The sequence below is a fragment of the Ranitomeya imitator genome, chromosome 2 (assembly GCF_032444005.1).
Source record: "Ranitomeya imitator isolate aRanImi1 chromosome 2, aRanImi1.pri, whole genome shotgun sequence".
NCBI classification, from domain to species: Eukaryota; Metazoa; Chordata; class Amphibia; order Anura; family Dendrobatidae; genus Ranitomeya; species Ranitomeya imitator.
The window spans coordinates 159,135,500-159,160,355 of NC_091283.1; positions in this window are offsets into that span (position 1 = coordinate 159,135,500).

A 24,856-nucleotide genomic window follows, 5' to 3' on the forward strand; every position below is an offset into this window, starting at 1 on the left:
CAACCAAACCAAATCCCCAACACGAAGTCGGAGACCCACACAGCGCCGGCGGTTAGCGAAACGTTGAGCCTTCTCCTGGGACAATGTCAAATTGTCCACCACATGAGTCCAAATCTGCTGCAACCTATCCACCACAGTATCTACACCAGGGCAGTCCGAAGACTCAACCTGCCCTGAAGAGAAACGAGGATGGAAACCAGAATTGCAGAAAAACGGCGAAACCAAAGTAGCCGAGCTGGCCCGATTATTAAGGGCGAACTCAGCCAAAGGCAAAAAGGACACCCAATCATCCTGATCAGCAGAAACAAAGCATCTCAGATATGTTTCCAAAGTTTGATTAGTTTGTTCTGTCTGGCCATTTGTCTGAGGATGGAAAGCCGAGGAAAAGACAAATCAATGCCCATCCTAGCACAAAAGGATCGCCAAAACCTCGAAAGAAACTGGGAACCTCTGTCAGAAACGATGTTCTCCGGGATACCATGTAAACGAACCACATGCTGGAAAAACAATGGCACCAAATCAGAGGAGGAAGGCAATTTAGACAAAGGTACCAAATGGACCATCTTAGAAAAGCGATCACAAACCACCCAAATGACCGACATCTTTTGAGAGACGGGGAGATCCGAAATAAAATCCATAGAAATATGCGTCCAGGGCCTCTTCGGGACCGGCAAGGGCAAAATCAACCCACTGGCACGAGAACAGCAGGGCTTAGCCCGAGCACAAGTCCCACAGGACTGCACAAAAGAACGCACATCCCGTGACAAAGACGGCCACCAGAAGGATCTAGCCACCAAATCTCTGGTACCAAAGATTCCAGGATGCCCAGCCAACACTGAACAATGAATCTCAGAGATAACTCTACTAGTCCATCTATCAGGGACAAACAGTTTCTCCGCTGGGCAACGGTCAGGCCTATCAGCCTGAAATTTTTGCAGCACCCGCCGCAAATCAGGGGAGATGGCAGACAAAATTACCCCCTCTTTGAGAATACCCGCCGGCTCAGGAACACCCGGAGAGTCAGGCACAAAACTCCTTGACAGGGCATCAGCCTTCACATTCTTAGAGCCCAGAAGGTTCGAAACCACAAAATCAAAACGGGAGAAAAATAACGACCATCGAGCCTGTCTCGGATTCAACCGTTTGGCAGACTCAAGATAAGTCAAATTCTTGTGATCTGTCAAGACCACCACGCGATGCTTGGCTCCTTCCAGCCAATGACGCCACTCCTCGAATGCCCACTTCATGGCCAACAACTCACGATTACCAACATCATAGTTACGCTCAGCAGGCGAAAACTTTCTAGAAAAGAAAGCACATGGCTTAATCACCGAGCCATCAGAACTTCTTTGCGACAAAACAGCCCCTGCTCCAATCTCAGAAGCATCAACCTCAACCTGAAACGGGAGCGAAACATCTGGCTGGCACAACACAGGGGCAGAAGAAAAACGACGCTTCAACTCCTGAAAAGCCTCTACAGCTGCAGAAGACCAATTGACCACATCAGCACCCTTCTTGGTCAAATCAGTCAACGGTTTAGCAACAGTAGAAAAATTAGCGATGAAGCACCGATAAAAATTAGCAAAGCCCAGGAACTTTTGCAGGCTCTTCACAGATGTCGGCTGAGTCCAATCGTAAATGGCCTGGACTTTAACAGGGTCCATCTCGATAGTAGAAGGGGAAAAAATGAACCCCAAAAATGAAACCTTCTGAACTCCAAAGAGACACTTTGACCCCTTCACAAACAAGGAATTCGCACGAAGGACCTGGAACACCATTCTGACCTGCTTCACATGAGACTCCCAATCATCCAAAAAGACCAAAATATCATCCAAATACACAATCAGGAATTTATCCAGGTACTCTCGGAAGATGTCATGCATAAAGGACTGAAATACTGATGGAGCATTGGAAAGCCCGAATGGCATAACCAGGCACTCAAAATGACCCTCGGGCGTATTAAATGCTGTTTTCCATTCATCGCCTTGTTTAATACGCACAAGATTATACGCCCCTCGAAGATCTATCTTGGTGAACCAACTAGCCCCTTTAATACGAGCAAACAAATCAGACAGCAACGGCAAAGGATACTGAAATTTGACTGTAGTTTTATTAAGAAGGCGGTAATCAATACAAGGTCTCAACGAACCATCCTTCTTGGCCACAAAAAAGAACCCTGCTCCTAACGGTGGTGACGACGGGCGAATATGGCCTTTCTCCAAGGATTCCTTTATATAACTCCGCATAGCGGCGTGTTCTGGCATAGATAAATTGAACAATCGGCCCTTAGGAAACTTAGTACCAGGAATCAAATTAATTGCACAATCGCAATCCCTATGAGGAGGTAGAGCACTGGCTTTGGGCTCATCAAATACATCCCGATAATCCGACAAAAACTCTGGAACTTCAGAAGGAGTGGAAGACGAAATAGACAAAAATGGAACATCACCATGTACCCCCTGGCAACCCCAGCTGGACACAGACATAGATTTCCAGTCCAATACTGGATTATGAACCTGTAGCCATGGCAACCCCAAAACGACCACATCATGCAGATTATGCAACACCAGAAAGCGGATATCCTCCTGATGTGCAGGAGCCATGCACATGGTCAATTGGGTCCAGTACTGAGGCTTATTCTTGGCCAAAGGCGTAGCATCAATTCCTCTCAATGGAATAGGATACTGCAAGGGCTCCAAGAAAAAACCACAGCGCCTAGCATACTCCAAGTCCATCAAATTCAGGGCAGCGCCTGAATCCACAAATGCCATAACAGAATAGGATGACAAAGAGCAAATCAGAGTAACAGACAATAGAAATTTAGACTCTACTGTACCAATGGTGGCAGACCTAGCGAACCGCTTAGTGCAATTAGGACAATCGGAGATAGCATGAGTGGAATCACCACAGTAAAAACATAGCCCATTCCGACGTCTGTGTTCTTGCCGTTCAGCTCTGGTCAAAGTCCTATCACATTGCATAGACTCAGGCCCATGCTCAGATAGTACCGCCAAATGGTGCACAGCTTTACGCTCATGCAAGCGTCGATCGATCTGAATGGCCAAGGACATAGACTCATTCAGACCAGCAGGCATGGGAAACCCCACCATGACATCCTTAAGGGCTTCAGAGAGACCCTTTCTGAAGATAGCTGCCAGGGCACATTCATTCCACTGAGTGAGCACAGACCACTTTCTAAACTTCTGACAATATATCTCCGCTTCATCCTGACCCTGACACAGAGCCAGCAAGATTTTCTCTGCCTGATCCACTGAATTAGGTTCGTCATAAAGCAATCCAAGCGCCAGGAAAAACGCATCAACATCACGCAATGCCGGATCTCCTGGCGCAAGGGAAAATGCCCAGTCTTGAGGGTCACCACGTAACAAAGAAATAATGATCTTTACTTGTTGAACAGGGTCACCTGAGGAGCGAGGTTTCAAGGCAAGAAACAATTTACAATTATTTTTGAAATTCAAGAACTTAGATCTATCACCAAAAAACAAATCAGGAATTGGAATCCTAGGCTCTGACATCGGAAGACACAAAAGAGAATGGTAAAACCAAAAACACTCAGTTTGAAAAAATGTTTGCAGTAATCCGCAAGTGCTAGTAAAAGATGTAAATAACAGGGTATTTGGTTGATACGTTTTTTGCAAAAAATGTATACTAAGCTGCTCTACCAATCTTCACGGTATACCCATATCAGAGCAGTCCTAACTAATGTATGCAATCCCTATCTGATGTATTTAAAAACCTGATCATCTGTATATTACCTGTGTGAACAGGGTTCAGAGAGGAAAAATCCATGTGTGCATACAGGGCAGAACAGCTTTTGTGCAGCTAGCCCAAGAGGAGTGGTGGAACTCCCCAGTCTTGTAGACACAAGAGAACAATCATGGAAACAGGAAGACATGGGCTACTTGCACAGTGAACAAGTCTGTAAGAACATGTTCACACACCACCAAGAAACCTGAAGACACAAAAGAGAATGGTAAAACCAAAAACACTCAGTTTGAAAAAATGTTTGCAGTAATCCGCAAGTGCTAGTAAAAGATGTAAATAACAGGGTATTTGGTTGATACGTTTTTTGCAAAAAATGTATACTAAGCTGCTCTACCAATCTTCACGGTATACCCATATCAGAGCAGTCCTAACTAATGTATGCAATCCCTATCTGATGTATTTAAAAACCTGATCATCTGTATATTACCTGTGTGAACAGGGTTCAGAGAGGAAAAATCCATGTGTGCATACAGGGCAGAACAGCTTTTGTGCAGCTAGCCCAAGAGGAGTGGTGGAACTCCCCAGTCTTGTAGACACAAGAGAACAATCATGGAAACAGGAAGACATGGGCTACTTGCACAGTGAACAAGTCTGTAAGAACATGTTCACACACCACCAAGAAACCTGAAGACACAAAAGAGAATGGTAAAACCAAAAACACTCAGTTTGAAAAAATGTTTGCAGTAATCCGCAAGTGCTAGTAAAAGATGTAAATAACAGGGTATTTGGTTGATACGTTTTTTGCAAAAAATGTATACTAAGCTGCTCTACCAATCTTCACGGTATACCCATATCAGAGCAGTCCTAACTAATGTATGCAATCCCTATCTGATGTATTTAAAAACCTGATCATCTGTATATTACCTGTGTGAACAGGGTTCAGAGAGGAAAAATCCATGTGTGCATACAGGGCAGAACAGCTTTTGTGCAGCTAGCCCAAGAGGAGTGGTGGAACTCCCCAGTCTTGTAGACACAAGAGAACAATCATGGAAACAGGAAGACATGGGCTACTTGCACAGTGAACAAGTCTGTAAGAACATGTTCACACACCACCAAGAAACCTGAAGACACAAAAGAGAATGGTAAAACCAAAAACACTCAGTTTGAAAAAATGTTTGCAGTAATCCGCAAGTGCTAGTAAAAGATGTAAATAACAGGGTATTTGGTTGATACGTTTTTTGCAAAAAATGTATACTAAGCTGCTCTACCAATCTTCACGGTATACCCATATCAGAGCAGTCCTAACTAATGTATGCAATCCCTATCTGATGTATTTAAAAACCTGATCATCTGTATATTACCTGTGTGAACAGGGTTCAGAGAGGAAAAATCCATGTGTGCATACAGGGCAGAACAGCTTTTGTGCAGCTAGCCCAAGAGGAGTGGTGGAACTCCCCAGTCTTGTAGACACAAGAGAACAATCATGGAAACAGGAAGACATGGGCTACTTGCACAGTGAACAAGTCTGTAAGAACATGTTCACACACCACCAAGAAACCTGAAGACACAAAAGAGAATGGTAAAACCAAAAACACTCAGTTTGAAAAAATGTTTGCAGTAATCCGCAAGTGCTAGTAAAAGATGTAAATAACAGGGTATTTGGTTGATACGTTTTTTGCAAAAAATGTATACTAAGCTGCTCTACCAATCTTCACGGTATACCCATATCAGAGCAGTCCTAACTAATGTATGCAATCCCTATCTGATGTATTTAAAAACCTGATCATCTGTATATTACCTGTGTGAACAGGGTTCAGAGAGGAAAAATCCATGTGTGCATACAGGGCAGAACAGCTTTTGTGCAGCTAGCCCAAGAGGAGTGGTGGAACTCCCCAGTCTTGTAGACACAAGAGAACAATCATGGAAACAGGAAGACATGGGCTACTTGCACAGTGAACAAGTCTGTAAGAACATGTTCACACACCACCAAGAAACCTGAAGACACAAAAGAGAATGGTAAAACCAAAAACACTCAGTTTGAAAAAATGTTTGCAGTAATCCGCAAGTGCTAGTAAAAGATGTAAATAACAGGGTATTTGGTTGATACGTTTTTTGCAAAAAATGTATACTAAGCTGCTCTACCAATCTTCACGGTATACCCATATCAGAGCAGTCCTAACTAATGTATGCAATCCCTATCTGATGTATTTAAAAACCTGATCATCTGTATATTACCTGTGTGAACAGGGTTCAGAGAGGAAAAATCCATGTGTGCATACAGGGCAGAACAGCTTTTGTGCAGCTAGCCCAAGAGGAGTGGTGGAACTCCCCAGTCTTGTAGACACAAGAGAACAATCATGGAAACAGGAAGACATGGGCTACTTGCACAGTGAACAAGTCTGTAAGAACATGTTCACACACCACCAAGAAACCTGAAGACACAAAAGAGAATGGTAAAACCAAAAACACTCAGTTTGAAAAAATGTTTGCAGTAATCCGCAAGTGCTAGTAAAAGATGTAAATAACAGGGTATTTGGTTGATACGTTTTTTTGCAAAAAATGTATACTAAGCTGCTCTACCAATCTTCACGGTATACCCATATCAGAGCAGTCCTAACTAATGTATGCAATCCCTATCTGATGTATTTAAAAACCTGATCATCTGTATATTACCTGTGTGAACAGGGTTCAGAGAGGAAAAATCCATGTGTGCATACAGGGCAGAACAGCTTTTGTGCAGCTAGCCCAAGAGGAGTGGTGGAACTCCCCAGTCTTGTAGACACAAGAGAACAATCATGGAAACAGGAAGACATGGGCTACTTGCACAGTGAACAAGTCTGTAAGAACATGTTCACACACCACCAAGAAACCTGAAGACACAAAAGAGAATGGTAAAACCAAAAACACTCAGTTTGAAAAAATGTTTGCAGTAATCCGCAAGTGCTAGTAAAAGATGTAAATAACAGGGTATTTGGTTGATACGTTTTTTGCAAAAACTTAGATCTATCACCAAAAAAACAAATCAGGAATTGGAATCCTAGGCTCTGACATCGGATTCTGAACCACAAAATCTTGAATGTTTTGTACCCTTGTAGTGAGATTATCCATCCAAGAGGACAGACCTTGAATGTCCATGTTTACACCAGTGTCCTGAACCACCCAGAGGTAAAGGGGAAAAGAGAGACAAAACACACTGCAAAGAAAAAAAAAATGGTCTCAGAACTTCTCTTATCCCTCTATTGAGATGCATTAATACTTTGGGCCACCTGTACTGTTATGACCTGGTGGTCAGGACAATAATGGACCTGGTGGTTAAGAGCACACGGAATGACCTGATAGTTACTGATAATAAAGGACGAGCTCTGGGACGTGGGAACTCTGCTGACCGCAATCCCTAATCCTATCAAACACACTAGAAATAGCCGTGGATTGCTCCTAACGCTCCCTATGCAACTCGGCACAGCCTAAGAAACTAGCTAGCCCTGAAGAAAGGAAAATAAAGCCTACCTTGCCTCAGAGAAATTCCCCAAAGGAAAAGGCAGCCCCCCACATATAATGACTGTGAGTAAAGATGAAAATACAAACACAGAGATGAAATAGATTTAGCAAAGTGAGGCCCGACTTACTGAACAGACCGAGGATAGGAAAGTTTACTTTGCGGTCAGCACAAAAACCTACAAAAAGACCACGCAGAGGGCGCAAAAAGACCCTCCGCACCGACTCACGGTGCGGAGGCGCTCCCTCTGCGTCCAAGAGCTTCCAGCAAGCAAGACAACAATAAAAAATAGCAAGCTGGACAGAAAAATAGCAAACCCAAGAAATACAAGGTGGAACTTAGCTTCTGCTGGGAAGACAGGTCACTAGAAGAATCCAGGAGTGAACTAAACCAATACTGGAACATTGACAGGTGGCCTGGAGCAAAGATCTAAGTGGAGTTAAATAGAGCAGCCCACTAACGAATTAACCTCGTCACCTGTGGAAGGAAACTCAGAAACACCCACCAGAGGAAGTCCATGGACAGAACCAGCCGAAGTACCATTCATGACCACTGGAGGGAGCCCGACAACAGAATTCACAACATAAAGGATCCTGCCCACTTAAATATCCCAGTCAGAATTGTAATCATCCGATACACCTGGCCAGGTCTGTGACTCAGAGACAACTGCATTCCCACCTACAACCACTGGACGGAACCCAAGAGCAGAATTCACAACAGTACCCCCCCTTGAGGAGGGGTCACTGAACCCTCACCAGGGCCCCCAGGACGATCAGGATGAGCCAGATGAAAGGCACGGACCAAATCAGCAGCATGGACATCAGAGGCAAAAACCCAATAATTATCCTCCTGGCCATAACCCTTCCATTTGACCAGGTACTGGAGCTTCCGCTTTGAAAAACGGGAATCCAAAATCTTCTCAACAAAATATTCCAACTCCCCATCAACCAACACAGGGGCCGGAGGATCAACAGAGGGAACAATGGGCTCCACATATTTCCGCAACAAAGATCTATGGAAGACATTATGGATAGCAAAAGAAGCCGGAAGCGCCAGTCGAAAAGACACCGGATTAATAATCTCAGAAATCCTATAAGGACCAATAAACCGAGGGTTAAACTTAGGAGAAGAAACCTTCATAGGAACATGATGGGAAGACAACCAGACCAGATCCCCAACCCGAAGCCGGGAACCAACACACCGACGACGATTACCAAAAGTTGAGCCTCCTCTTGAGACAACACCAACTTGTCCACTACATGAGCCCAAATCTGCTGCAACCTGTCCACCACAGAATCCACACCAGGACACTCAGAAGGCTCAACCTGCCCAGAAGAAAAACGAGGATGAAAACCAAAATTACAAAAGAAAGGCGAAACCAAGGTAGCAGAACTAGCCCGATTATTAAGGGCAAACTCGGCCAATGGCAAGAAGGCCACCCAATCATCCTGATCAGCAGACACAAAGCATCTCAAATAAGTCTCCAAGGTCTGATTAGTTCGCTCGGTCTGGCCATTTGTCTGAGGATGAAACGCAGAAGAAAAAGACAAATCAATGCCCAGCCTAGCACAAAAGGCCCGCCAAAACCTAGAAACAAACTGGGAACCTCTGTCGGACACAATATTCTCCGGAATACCATGCAAACGAACCACATGCTGAAAGAACAACGGAACCAAATCTGAAGAGGAAGGCAATTTAGGTAAGGGCACCAAATGAACCATCTTAGAGAACCGGTCACAAACAACCCAGATAACAGACATCTTCTGGGAAACCGGAAGATCAGAAGTAAAATCCATCGAAATATGCGTCCAGGGCCTCTCAGGGACTGGCAATGGCAAAAGCAACCCACTAGCATGGGAACAACAAGGCTTGGCCCCCGCACAAGTCCCACAGGACTGCACAAAAGAACGCACATCACGTGACAATGAAGGCCACCAAAAGGACCTACCAACCAAATCTCTGGTACCAAAAATGCCAGGATGACCGGCCAACACGGAACAGTGAACCTCAGAAATCACTCTACTAGTCCATCTGTCAGGAACAAACAATTTCCCCACAGGACAGCGGTCAGGTTTGTCAGCCTGAAATTCCTGAAGAACCCGTCGTAAATCAGGGGAAATGGCAGAAAGGACCACCCCCTCTTTCAGAATACCGACCGGCTCTAAGACCTCAGGACAATCAGGCAAAAAACTCCTAGAGAGGGCATCAGCCTTAATATTTTTAGAACCCGGAAGGTACAAGACCATGAAATCAAAACGGGAAAAAAACAAGGACCATCAAGCCTGTCTAGGATTCAGCCGTTTAGCAGACTCAAGGTAAATCAAATTCTTATGATCGGTCAAGACCACAATACGGTGCTTAGCTCCCTCAAGCCAATGTCGTCACTCCTCAAAGACCCACTTCATAGCCAACAACTCCCGATTGCCGACATCATAATTGCCTTCAGCAGGCGAAAACTTACGGGAGAAGAAGGCACACGGTTTCATTAAGGAACCAACAGGATCCCTCTGAGACAAAACGGCCCCTGCCCCAATCTCAGAAGCGTCAACCTCAACCTGAAACGGAAGAGAAACATCCAGTTGGCGCAACACTGGAGCAGAAGTAAATCGACGTTTAAGGTCCTGAAAGGGAGAGACAGCCACAGAGGACCAATTCGCCACATCAGCGCCTTTCTTCGTCAAATCGGTCAAGGGTTTAACCACGCTGGAAAAATTAGCAATGAAACGGCGATAAAAATTAGCAAAACCCAAAAATTTCTGAAGACTCTTCACGGATGTGGGCTGAATCAAATCATGAATGGCCTGAACCTTAACCGGATCCATCTCTATAGACAAAGGAGAAAAAATGAAACCCAAAAAAGAGACTTTCTGCACCCCAAAGAGACACTTAGACCCTTTCACAAACAGGGCATTGTCACGAAGGATCTGAAATACCATCCTGACCTGTTGCACATGAGACTCCCAATCATCGGAAAAAATCAAAATATCGTCCAAATATACAATCAAGAATTTATCAAGATAAGTCCGGAAGATATCATGCATGAAGGACTGAAAAACAGATGGAGCATTAGAGAGTCCGAATGGCATCACAAGGTATTCAAAATGGCCTTCGGGCGTATTAAACGCAGTTTTCCATTCATCACCCTGCTTAATACGAACAAGATTATATGCCCCCGAAGGTCAATCTTCATAAACCAACTAGCTCCCTTAATCCTAGCAAACAAATCGGAAAGCAAAGGTAAAGGATATTGAAACTTGACCGTGATTTTATTCAAGAGGCGATAATCTATACAGGGTCTCAAGGAACCATCTTTTTTAGCAACAAAAAAGAACCCCGCTCCCAACGGTGAAGAAGATGGCCGAATATGCCCTTTCTCCAAAGACTCCTTAATATAGCTCGGCATGGCGGTATGTTCAGGCACAGATAGATTAAAAAGTCGACCCTTAGGAAACTTACAGCCTGGAATCAAGTCAATAGCACAATCGCAGTCCCTGTGCGTAGAGGCGTAGCTAGAGCTTTTGCCGCCCGGGGCTGTTCCCGAGTTTGGCGCCCCCCCCCCCCCCCCCCCCGGCTCAATACACACAAAGGTTACCAAAAACGGTTTTCCTGTTTTGTAGAACTTAAACTGGGCCTAATGGTGTCACCCCCACATGCCACACCTGTGACTTAATACCACCACACCATGACCAGGCCACATAGTGACCGAATAATACTACATACAAGGGACAAATACCACAACACCATTTCCAGACCACATATTACCACCACATAGTGACTGAATACTACAATACTGATCAGTAATAAAAAAAAACCCACAATACTATCACCATAAGTGCCAGTATTCACAGGAGATCTGTACTTAGTATGCAGTGTCTGTGTAGAGGTAATACAGAGATCACTGGTGACATTATACACAGGACCTCTATATAGTATACAGTGTATAGTGTCAGTGTATAGGTAACACTGACTCACCAGTGACGTCTCTAGGTGAAGTCCTTCATCTTTCAGCCAGCACAGACCGCCATCATTCCTTCCAGCCAGGACTCGTTTCTGCAGGAAATAACAGTTATCTCGAGCTCCGCTTGCAGAACACATTACTTAATTTTTCACAACTTCTACATTACATCACATGAAGAAAAAAAGGTGATATAGTGTCACTCTACACAGTAACAGGACCGCCCCCCCATTTAAAACAGTATACTAAAAAAATAAAATAAATACATCACTGCAGTAATAATATCCCTTAATTAGCCCCTATGGTAATAATATTCCCCACCCTGGCCCCGTTTCTCATTCCTGGCTCCAGCCATATGTTCTCGCATCCTGCCCTCATGAGTATCCATTCTACCCCATATGATCTCCACATCCTGCCCCACCAGCCTCCATCGTATCCGTCCTGCCCCGTGTCTCCAATCATGCCCCGTATCTACATTCTGCCCATGCCTCAAGTCCTGCCCCCAGTGTGTCCAGCATATTACCCCCAGTGTGTCCAGCAATCTGCCCCGGTGTCCAGCATTGCCCCAGTGTGTCCAGAAGTCTGCCCTAGGGTCTCCAGCATTGCCTCAATGTGTCCAGAAATCTGCCCCAGGGTCTCCAGTATTGCCCCAGTGTGTCCAGCAATCTGCCCCATGGTCTCCTGTATTGCCCCAGTGTGTCCAGCATTCTGCCCCATGGTCTCCAGTATTGCCCCGGTGTATCCAGCAATCTGCCCCATGGTCTCCTGTATTGCCCCAGTGTGTCCAGCATTCTGCCCCATGGTCTCCAGTATTGCCCCGGTGTGTCCAGCAATCTGCCCCATGGTCTCCAGTATTGCCCCAGTATGTCCAGAAGTCTGCCCAGGGTCTCCAGCATTGCCTCAATGTGTCCTGAAATCTGCCCCATGGTCTCCAGTATTCAGTGTGTCCAGCAATCTGCCCCATAGTCTCCTGTATTGCCCCAGTGTGTCCAGCATTCTGCCCCATGGTCTCCAGTATTGCCCCAGTGTGTCCAGCAATCTGCCCCATGGTCTCCTGTATTGCCCCAGTGTGTCCAGCATTCTGCCACATTGTCTCCTGTATTGCCCCAGTGTGTCCAGCAATCTGCCCCATGGTCTCCTGTATTGCCCCAGTGTGTCCAGCATTCTGCCACATGGTCTCCTGTATTGCCCCAGTGTGTCCAGCATTCTGCCCCATGGTCTCCAGTATTGCCCCAGTGTGTCCAGCAATCTGCCCCATGGTCTCCTGTATTGCCCCAGTGTGTCCAGCATTCTGCCACATGGTCTCCTGTATTGCCCCAGTGTGTCCAGCAATCTGCCCCATGGTCTCCAGTATTGCCCCAGTGTGTCCAGCAATCTGCCCCATAGTCTCCTGTATTGCCCCAGTGTGTCCAGCAATCTGCCCCATGGTCTCATGTATTGCCCCAGTGTGTCCAGCAATCTGCCCCATAGTCTCCTGTACTGCCCCAGTGTGTCCAGCATTCTGCCCCATGGTCTCCAGTACTGCCCCAGTGTGTCCAGCAATCTGCCCCATGGTCTCCAGTATTGCCCCAGTGTGTCCAGCATTGCCCCAGCCCCAGACAGTCAGACATAAAGAAAAAAAAAAAAAAGTAAAATCCTCACCTCTCCCGTTCCTAGCGTAGGTCCGGTGCAGTCAGCGTCTCTCCGGCTCTGCGACGCTCAGGACAGAGAGGCAGAGCGGCGCGCACAGTAGTGACGTCATCGCGCCCTCTGCTCTGAGACGTCGCAGAGTCAGAGGACGCTGCAGCTGCCGGCGCCGCAGGAACCAGGAGAGGTGAGTATAGAGCGGGGGGCGGGGTCCGGTGTTGGGGGGAGCTGGCCCTGGTCGTGGCGGCGGCGGACGGCGCCGCCCGAAGATTTAAAGGGGCGTCTTTTTTTTTTTTTTTTTTTCTTCTGCAGCGCCGGCCGCCCCCCGCATTGTGCCGCCCGGGGCGGACCGCCCCCCCCGCACCCCCCTTCCTACGCCACTGCCTGTGCGGTGGAAGGAAACTGGACTTGGGCTCATCGAATACATCCTGAAAATCAGACAAAAACTCTGGAATTTCAGAAGGTGAAGAAGAGGAGATTGACATCAAAGGAACATCATTATGAACCCCCTGACAACCCCAACTAGTCACAGACATGGACTTCCAGTCCAACACAGAATTATGTACCTGCAACCATGGAAAACCCAGCACGATAGCATCATGCAAGTTATGCAACACCAGAAATCGACAATCTTCCTGATGGGCTGGCGCCATGCGCATGGTCACCTGTGTCCAAAACTGGGGCTTATTTTTAGCCAAGGGTGTAGCATCAATGCCCCTTAAAGGAATATGGTTCTGCAAAGGCTGCAAGGGAAAACCACAACGCTTGGCAAACTCAAAATCCATTAAATTCAAGGCGGCGCCTGAATCCACAAACGCCATGACAGAAAATGATGACAATGAGCAGATCAAGGACACAGATAACAGAAATTTAGGTTGTACAGTACTGATGGTAATTGAACTGGCGATCCTCTTTGTCCGCTTAGGGCAGACAGAAATGACATGAGAAGCGTCGCCACAATAATAACACAACCTATTTTGACGTCTGAAACCTTGTCTTTCCGTTCTAGACAGAATTCTATCACATTGCATAGGCTCAGAAATTTGCTCTGAGGATAACGCCACAGCGCGCACAGTTCTGCGCTCCCGCAGGCGTCGGTCAATCTGAATGGCCAGAGACATAGAATCACTCAGACCGGAAGGCGTGGGAAACCCCACCATAACATCTTTAACGGATTCAGAAAGCCCCCTTCTGAAAATTGCCGCCAAAGCATCATTATTCCATTTAGTCAACACAGACCATTTTCTGAATTTCTGACAATACAATTCTGCCGCCTCTTGACCCTGAGACAGGGCCAACAAGGTTTTCTCAGCTTGATCCACAGAATTAGGCTCATCATATAATAGTCCTAAAGCCTGAAAAAAGGAGTCAATATTAAGCAAAGCCGGATTCCCAGATTCCAGGGAAAACGCCCAATCCTGCGGGTTGCCACGCAGCAGGGAGATTACGATTTTTACCTGCTGAATGGAATCACCAGAGGATCGAGGTCTCAGGTCAAAAAACAGTTTACAGTTGTTTTTAAAACTCAAAAATTTAGACCTGTCACCAGAAAACAAATCAGGAGTAGGAATCTTCGGTTCTAAAGCAGGAGTTTGAACAATATAATCAGAAATACCTTGCACCCTAGCAGCAAGCTGGTCTACACGAGAAGCTAATTCCTGAACATTCATGCTTGCACCAGGCTCCTCAGCCACCCAGAGATAAAGAGGGAGGAGAAGACAAAACAGACTGGAGAAAAAAAAATGGCTCAAGAGCTTCCTTCCCTTCTTCTGAGATGCATTTAACTCATTGTTGGCCAGTAGTACTGTTATGATCCGGTGACCTAGGAGCTGCATGAGAACTTTCACTGGAGAAAGTGGCCACTGTACTGACCACAATCCTGAACTTAACACTGCAACTAGAAGTAGCCGTAACACACCTAGACACCTCGTCACAGCCGGAGAACTAAATACCCCTAAAGATGGAAATAGGAATACTATCTTGCCTCAGAGAAAATCCCCAAAGGATAGACAGCCCCCCCCCCACAAATATTGGTGGTGAGTCGGAGAGGAAAAAACATACACAGGCAGAAAAACAGGATTAGCACAGGAGGCCACTCTAGCTAGATAGGACAGGATAGGACAGAGTTCTGTGCGGTCAGTATAAAAACCCTTCAAAACATCCACAGCAGAATATACAAAAACTTCCTACATCTTACTGAAAGATGTAGGAGCGTAAATTTGCAACTCCAGTGAATCCTACAATCAGAGCAGGAATAAAACTGAAACAAGCACACCGGCAGTGTGCCACAGAAACAAAAACCAAACACTTATCTTTGCTGAAATTGGCAGCGAGCAGGAGAAGCCAGAAAGTGATCCAACACTTCACAAGGAACATTGACTACTGGCAATGGCTAAAGGATCCTGCCCACTTAAATATCCCAGTCAGAATTGTAATCATCCGATACACCTGGCCAGGTCTGTGACTCAGAGACAACAGCATTCCCACCTACAACCACTGGAGGGTACCCAAGAGCAGAATTCACAACAGGAGCCTTGGGTATATATTGAGGTGAGCAGCCGGTTATGGAGACAGCCCTGATGAAGAGAGGAGACACCTCTCGAAACGCATTGGTTAATTTCCATAACCGAGCCTCCGCCCTTGCTTATCTGTGACGTCACACTTTAGCTCCGCCCACCTCACGCGCCGTATTCCAGCGTCGCTCACGGCCGGAGCACGCGGACTACAGATGCCTCCCGTGTACTCCTGAGGCCCCCAATCATAGCGCTTCACGCGCCAAACACTCCTCTCTGGCAGCAGGTCCCGAGCGCTGCTCTCCAGCTTGGTCACAATCAATTACCCGGCGGGTCCTGCACAGCCCTCAAACCTTATCTACAACCTTTCAAGTAAGTGTGCCTTCTTACCAACCATTCCAAACAAGCTGTATCTAGGCATTTACATCTGATTACTATCCAGGGTACTATAACTGCACCCCATATGTGTTTATCTACATACTACAGAGACTCCATATTACACCGGTAACACGGAATTGGTACCTCTCCTCACTGGCAGCAATTCCTCAAACGCCAAAACCCGGCACAGTTCCAGTGGACTATCTATTCTAAATAACTCCCTTTTACGGGCCTTGCAGTGCATTGCAGGCGGTAGCACCTGTAAGTACATCTCTATACTTTAAGTGCATTATATATATATATATATATATATATATATATATACATATATATATATATATATATATACATATATATATATACATATTTATCCCCAATTTATCTGAACCACTATTTCAGCTCTCCCTACAGCTGTTTCAGCAAATAGGACTTCCTGATCGACCCACACATGTCAGTTCTTTTTTAACAAGCAAGTGAGTACTAGAATATTATATATTTTTATCTATTCTTGGGACTATTCTCCCTTGTTATATCTCCACCCAGTCTAGCTAGCGCGGCGATTATTTTACCTTGTCACTAGTCACTCTGCCTTTCAACAGGTACCTACACAGAACCTGTTTTAATCGCCAGCTGCTCCTGGACCTCCCCCCTTTTTTCTTCACTACAGTGGTAAGCGCCAGTGCTATTATCTAGTTATGATTCTCTATATATAGGCACTAGTCATAATGGCACAAGAGCAAGCACTAAGTACCAGATCCATAGAAGCAGCAATCTACCACACAAGGCAAGACCCAAGGTGCGCAATGTGCAAAGAAACCTCAGAAACCGTCCAACACATAGTGGCAGGACACAAGATGCAAGCAGGAACAGCGTATACCGAATGCCACAACCAAGTAGCGGGAATTGTATACACACGTGGTCAAAATTGTTGGTACCCCTCGTTTAATGACAGAAAAACCCACAACAAAGGAGAACTGGAGAAGATGTGGAAGGTGAAGGCAACAGTGATTCCAGTGGGGATAGGAGCACTTGGAGCAGTGACCCCTTAATTGGGAAAATGGTTACAACAGTTCTCTGGAGAAACATCTAAGCTCGCAGTCCAGAAAAGTGCAATGCAAGGAACAACTAGATCCTGCGCAGAACCCTCAAACCCTCACTGGGGGGTGAGAAGGAAGATATATATATATATATATATATATATATATATATATATATATACAGTGGGGCAAAAAAGTATTTAGTCAGTCAGCAATAGTGCAAGTTCCACCACTTAAAAAGATGAGAGGCGTCTGTAATTTACATCATAGGTAGACCTCAACTATGGGAGACAAACTGAGAAAAAAAAATCCAGAAAATCACATTGTCTGTTTTTTTAACATTTTATTTGCATATTATGGTGGAAAATAAGTATTTGGTCAGAAACAAAATTTCATCTCAATACTTTGTAATATATCCTTTGTTGGCAATGACAGAGGTCAAACGTTTTCTGTACGTCTTCACAAGGTTGCCACACACTGTTGTTGGTATGTTGGCCCATTCCTCCATGCAGATCTCCTCTAGAGCAGTGATGTTTTTGGCTTTTCGCTTGGCAACACGGACTTTCAACTCCCTCCAAAGGTTTTCTATAGGGTTGAGATCTGGAGACTGGCTAGGCCACTCCAGGACCTTGAAATGCTTCTTACGAAGCCACTCCTTCGTTGCCCTGGCGGTGTGCTTTGGATCATTGTCATGTTGAAAGACCCAGCCACGTTTCATCTTCAATGCCCTTGCTGATGGAAGGAGGTTTGCACTCAAAATCTCACGATACATGGCCCCATTCATTCTTTCATGTACCCGGATCAGTCGTCCTGGCCCCTTTGCAGAGAAACAGCCCCAAAGCATGATGTTTCCACCACCATGCTTTACAGTAGGTATGGTGTTTGATGGATGCAACTCAGTATTCTTTTTCCTCCAAACACGACAAGTTGTGTTTCTACCAAACAGTTCCAGTTTGGTTTCATCAGACCATAGGACATTCTCCCAAAACTCCTCTGGATCATCCAAATGCTCTCTAGCAAACTTCAGACGGGCTCGGACATGTACTGGCTTAAGCAGTGGGACACGTCTGGCACTGCAGGATCTGAGTCCATGGTGGCGTAGTGTGTTACTTATGGTAGGCCTTGTTACATTGGTCCCAGCTCTCTGCAGTTCATTCACTAGGTCCCCCCGCGTGGTTCTGGGATTTTTGCTCACCGTTCTTGTGATCATTCTGACCCCACGGGGTGGGATTTTGCGTGGAGCCCCAGATCGAGGGAGATTATCAGTGGTCTTGTATGTCTTCCATTTTCTAATTATTGCTCCCACTGTTGATTTCTTCACTCCAAGCTGGTTGGCTATTGCAGATTCAGTCTTCCCAGCCTGGTGCAGGGCTACAATTTTGTTTCTGGTGTCCTTTGACAGCTCTTTGGTCTTCACCATAGTGGAGTTTGGAGTCAGACTGTTTGAGGGTGTGCACAGGTGTCTTTTTATACTGATAACAAGTTTAAACAGGTGCCATTACTACAGGTAATGAGTGGAGGAAAGAGGAGACTCTTAAAGAAGAAGTTACAGGTCTGTGAGAGCCAGAAATCTTGATTGTTTGTTTCTGATCAAATACTTATTTTCCACCATAATATGCAAATAAAATGTTAAAAAAACAGACAATGTGATTTTCTGGATTTTTTTTTCTCAGTTTGTCTCCCATAGTTGAGGTCTACCTATGATGTAAATTACAGACGCCTCTCATCTTTTTAAGTGGTGGAACTTGCACTATTGCTGACTGACTAAATACTTTTTTGCCCCACTGTATATATATATATATATATATATATATATATATTAAAAGAAATTAGAGCTTTGTGAACCAAAACTAATAATTTGACTTCTGCCATTTTTGTAAACCTTTTATTTTTCTTGAGTTGACATACTAATTGGTAACATTTTTGGTTACTAATACATTTTTATTACTTTTTGGGGTTCAGTGTCTATTTATTTTTGAAGTGGGGAAAAAGGGGCTTATTTGAACCTCTATTGTTTTAACATGTTATACTTTTTTTTTTTTACCTTTACTTTGTTTTTCTAGTCCCCCTATTGGATTTGAACCTGTAATTGTTTAGTCGTTGATATATATAATTATGTTGACATTTACTTATGAAGGCATAAGCTGGGCGCAGCCAACATGGCAGCGATGATGAGGGCTTTGAGGTGGTCTCCAGCAGCCATAGTAACCATCAGCACGCCATGACATGGAATTAAACTGGATCAAAACAGTAATTACGTCACTCCTGTGGATGGTGTCCAAGTAGAATCCTATCCTATGTAAATCTTGTAGAAAACTTGGCAGTTAGGTAAATGTTATAAGAAGATATCTTATTGTGTGCTGGCAATCCAAAAGTAAAGAAGACGTCATATAATGACCTTCATCAGTTAGACAGATTGCAGTGTGCACAAGGATAAAGGTGATAACGAACACTCTGGATAAACAGAGACCACAGTTATTTGCAGGTGCTTGCTGTATAACACAGTAGACACCGGCCCCCTATGGTGCAGGCTCCTCTCCCAAGTCCGCTTCATGTACCTACATTGGACTGTGATAGCGGTGTCAGGATGGAACATTTGGTTATAGTCTGTGCATATGTATACGGCTTGGTGGTCACTCTCCCACTTATTGGGCATAGTGGTCAGATTGAATACCAAGACTGACGACTTTTGCATTACCCGTGCTGCTGTAGGTCGCACCTTGCCCTAGACTGTTGATTCACTGGGGGTCTGCAAGCCACTAATCCACTACCAGCTTAGGCTACGTTCACACTAGCGTTATGCTAGTGTGCGTCGGGTTAGCGTCGGGCGACGCAGCGGCGACGCACGCGTCATGCGCCCCTATATTTAACATGGGGGACGCATGCATTTTTGTTTGTTGCATTGTGTGACGCATGCGTCTTTTTTGCCGCAAGCGTCGGACCAAGAAAACGCAACAAGTTGCATTTGTCTTGCGTCCGATTTTCGGCAAAAAACGACGCATGCGTCGCAAAACGCAGCGTTTTTGCGTGCGTTTTGCTGCGTTTTTGCGTGCGTTGCGTCGCCGACGCAGCGGCGCACAACGCTAGTGTGAACGTAGCCTTACAGAGTCCACCTGACCACAGACTGCGTGTGCCTTGTAATTTGCAATAGATTCACATTTGCAGTATTTAGAGAGCAGACCCTGTTCCAGGACAGTCTGAGTCCACACAGCCTAATTGGGATGCCACCTCTTTAAGAGTTTACCAAAACAGACCTGTTGGTTTTTTACACTAAAGAAGTGTCTGCCAGTGCGGCATTGAAACGTGTAGTGGACAATAAAGAACCTTCTGAGAGTATCGCAGCAAGAGACATTTTTTCCAGCTGCACAGACAATTTTAAAAGTTGTTTTCATTTTTTCTGTAAATTCAATCTGGCGGATATTCCCCAACCACAGAGCAGTGGCAGCCGGCTAGCTAAGCCTTTATAGCGGTTGTCACACCGTAAGTGGCGATAAAGGGGCAGGACGGCGTACTGGGACCTGCACCTGTCCCTACCACTATAATGGGGCCCTGGCTTTCCCTTATCTCGGGGGTACCTATGATGGTTAGGAGGCCCGAGCCGCCAGCGTATTCCTGTCTCCTGTGCAGGCCCTATGAGTGGCCCCCTCTCCCCCCAAAGGAGGTGGACTGCACCAGTGTAATAATACAACAAATAACAGGGTATACAGACAAGGTAACTAAAAGTCTCAAACTCACAAAATGCGCATACAACCACAGAGGAAACACAGAGAAGGGAAGAGATGGAATAAACTAGAAAGGAAAGCAGGTTTAAAGGGACTCTGTCACCTGAATTTGGCGGGACAGGTTTTGGGTCATATGGGCGGAGTTTTCGGGTGTTTGATTCACCCTTTCCTTACCCGCTGGCTGCATGCTGGCTGCAATATTGGATTGAAGTTCATTCTCTGTCCTCCATAGTACACGCCTGCGCAAAGCAATCTTGCCTTGTGCAGGCGTGTACTATGGAGGACAGAGAATGAACTTCAATCCAATATTGCAGCCAGCATGCAGCCAGCGGGTAAGGAAAGGGTGAATCAAACACCCGAAAACTCCGCCCATATGACCCAAAACCAGTCCCGCCAAATTCAGGTGACAGGTTCCCTTTAACATGCAACCAAAACAGCAGACACCAATCTCTGTAAATAAACCTCCAACACTACGCTCCTTCAACCTCCAAGCCAGGCAGTAGAACTGATCACTGACAATAGCTGAAGTCAGGACTGGGTCTATATAGGGGATCAGATTACAAAATCCACTTCAGCTGAGAGAGACCCAGCTCTCAGAAACTCAACAATAAAGTTAACTCCTGCACTGCTGGCACAAAGCAGCCAGGTCAGAATACAGGTGAAGAGCTTCTGTTCACTGTGTGTGAACGAGGCCCAGAGCGCTGCGGTTCTCTGGAACCTCTCTGTCGCGGTAGCCTCGTGACAGCGGTGGTGTCTTCGCACAACCATCAAAGGTGAGCAAACCTGTTGTCTTTACTGTCCGCTATATTGGGGTTTTGACCTATTGTGTGCTTCTCCCTTCAGTCACTTTTCCTCACCCCTTTAAGGCCGGTTTCACACGTCAGTGGCTCCGGTAAGTGTGGTGACAGTTTCCTCACGCACCGGAGACACTGAGTAACGTAGACACATTAAAATAAATGTGTCTCTGCACATGTCAGCGTGTTTTCACGGACCGTGTGTCTGTTTGCAAAACACGGAGACATGTCAGTGTTCGTGGGAGCGCACGGATCACACGGACCCATTAAAGTCAATGGGTCCGTGTAAACACGTACCGCACATGGATGCTGTCTGTGTGCCATCCGTGTGCTGTCCATGTGCATTTTTCCTGTCATAGGGTAAAAATTGTTGTAATACACGGACACACGTACAGTACACGTACAGCACACAGACCCTAAAAACGTGCTCATGGACATCACACGGATGGCCTACGTGAGCACACGGACACGGATAACTCCGGTACCGTTTTCTCCAGTACCGGAATTATCTGGACGTGTGAAACTGGCCTAAGAGTACCACTTTTGATTTACAGCGGTGTTTACCATTATCAGTGCTCAGTGCTCACACTTTTTTTTTTGCTCAAGCTGGCATTTACTCATGACACTTTTTTTGCAGGGGGATTGCTGCAGACACAGGTTTGGCATTACTCACCTTCCTATTGTGGTCATCTGCAGACCGATTTCCTCTTCTTTCACTCACATTACATGTTCACTGATCATCTCTTGTGGTCTAAGAGAAGGCCCTTTTGCTAAATTTGAAAAGGTGCTCCTGACAGTAGGTAGCCCATGATTCTCGTACAAAGGAGTCTCTAACTTTCCAACCTTTGCTGCTGTACAAGGGTTGTTCCTCCAGAGCCCATCTCTATGCTGTCTCAGATGGTCTGCTCTCTTCAAGCTTAAGTCCTCTCCCGACCTCAGTCTTATACCCCCCCTCCGGTGGGATTCTCAGCGGCTTTCCCTATCCGGACCACTACTCAGTCTAAAGGTATCGTCACACTCAGCAACTTTGCAACGAGAACGTCAACAATCCGTGATGTTGCAGCGTCCTGGAGAGCGATCTCGTTGTGTTTGACACGCAGCAGCGATCAGGATCCTGCTGTGCCATCGCTGGTCGGAGCTAGAAGTCCAGAACTTTATTTCGTCGTCAGGTCGGCGTGTATCGTCATGTCTGACATCAAAAGCAACGATGCCAGCAACGTTTTACATGAAGCTAACAACCAGCGAGAACGATAAGTGAGTCACCGTTACGTCACTGGATCGCTCCTGCATCGTTCTGGAGTTGCTGTGTTTGACGTCTCTACAACGACCTAAACAGCGACGCTCCAGCGATCTAGTTTAGGTCGGCTCGTTGTCTATATCGCTGCAGCGTCGCTGAGTGTGACGGTACCTTAACACAAGTTTTTATTATCTCATGTGGGCTCAGTGTGCCATAGGTGTCAAAAAACACTAGTTCACTAGTTTCTATGGACGTATCTGTTTCCTAAAACTTTTCTTAATGTTTCTACTGCCAGAATTTTTTTTAATTTTTTTAAAAGGAATCTGTCATGTAAAAAGCGCTACTAATCTGTAGATAATGAGCTGGCTGTCAGTCAGTGCTGGGGGTGCAGTTACAGCTGCCGCTCTCTGTGCACAGAGCGGTATCTGAAGCCATGCCGGTGCCAACCCCATGTTAGGACTGGCGGAACGCACCAAGACAGGTGACGAAGATGCGTTCGCAGTCCGGGGTCCACCGTGCAGGTGAGAACCTGCTGCTAGCAATTTGCAGACTCTATAGCGGTACACTAAAGTAAACACGCGTGGGTTAAACCTCACCCAGCGTGAGGAAAGCGATCCTGTTAATTCACAGGACCGCAATACCGCACTAGAGAGCGAGCAAGTGGCCAGCGGACTTAACCCCAGAAGGGATTGAAGCCCGATTAGGCCCTTGCTGGCACAACACCGCAACTGGGTGTGTAGAGAACCTTCAGAAATATAAGCGCACAAGTGCGCGAGCGATGCCGCACTAACGGACGCCACTAACCACCCAGACTTGGGTATGGAAAGCGCAAGGCAGGCGCACGGCGCCGTACTGGCAGGCACAGCTACAGGACGCTGTGATGTGTGTTTAGTGTAGTAGGCTAAGTCGGGCGCTAGATAGCAGCCGTACACCTTCCGCGAACAGACATTCAATAGGGAAGGGGTAACCAAGAACGACTTGCACTCACACATACACACATATCAATTGTAAGACAATACTAGCGCATGGCCGTGCGGTCATGCGCAGTTTATATAGCTGCAGCACAGGAAATGGCTACAGAACTTTTTGCCCTTCTAGGACCTGCCAAGAGGACCAATGGAATGTGCCGCAGAGCCTGAGCACATGACCCTCGATCTCCAACGGGAGATCTTGCCCTGGGCATGCTCAGTGTGTGCAGATAAGGACTTAGTCCCAGAGAAGTCCGCTCGCTGCTGACCAGAATAGGCTTCAAAGGCAGAAGCTGGAGAAGCAGCAATAACTCTTCTCACAGAGTCAGACTGAGCGAGACGCTGGGATCGACGTCCCTGCTGAGCAGACTCCACTGCGGCTGGAGGGGAATGGGAGACCGCAGCGGAGACAGATCGAGATTCCCCCTGTGCAGCAGAGGAAACTCGACTCCTAACATTACCCCCCCTCCTAGGGCCCCCCCCTCCTTGGGCCTCGCTACGCTCGAAGGCAGCAATGAGCTGTGGGGCCCGAATGTTTTCAGCAGGCTCCCAAGACCTGTCCTCTGGACCATAACCCTTCCAATCCACCAAATAAAACTTTTTGCCGCGTACCGCCTTGCACCCTAAAATAGCGTTCACCTCGTAATCGTCCGTAGACGAACCCGATGTCCCGGCAGATGACTCGGAAAACCGGGACATGTATACGGGTTTCAAGAGGGACACATGAAAGGTGTCGGTGATACCCAAGCGTGGAGGAAGAGCCAGGCGGTAGACCACGGGATTAACCTGCTCGAGGACCTTGAATGGGCCCAAGTAGCGAGGAGCAAACTTAGTGGACTCAACTCGCAGCCTGATGTTACGGGCGGAGAGCCACACCAAGTCGCCAGGAGCAAAGGCCGGGGCAGGGCGCCGATGTGCATCGGCGGAGGACCTCATTCTCTCCTTCGAGGCCCGAATGGCATCCTGAGTGCGGTCCCAAATGTCCCGTGCCTCCACTGCCCAGTCTGCCACCCTGGAGTCAGCAGAGGACACGGGCATAGGCACAGGAACCCGCGGATGCTGGCCGTAATTAAGGAGGAAAGGAGTCTGACCGGTGGAATCGGCTACAGCGTTATTAAGGGCGAACTCTGCCCATGGTAATAAAGATGCCCAGTCATCCTGCCTGGCAGAAACAAAATGTCGCAGATATGTGACCAGAGTCTGATTGGCCCTCTCTACCAACCCATTCGTCTCGGGATGATATGCGGAAGAGAGATTTAACTCAATGCTGAGAAGACGACAAAGCTCTCTCCAGAACCGAGACGCAAACTGGGGACCCCGGTCACTGACAATTTTGTCTGGCATGCCGTGTAGGCGGAAGATGTGTCTTATGAACAACGCTGCCAAGGCCCGTGCAGAAGGTAA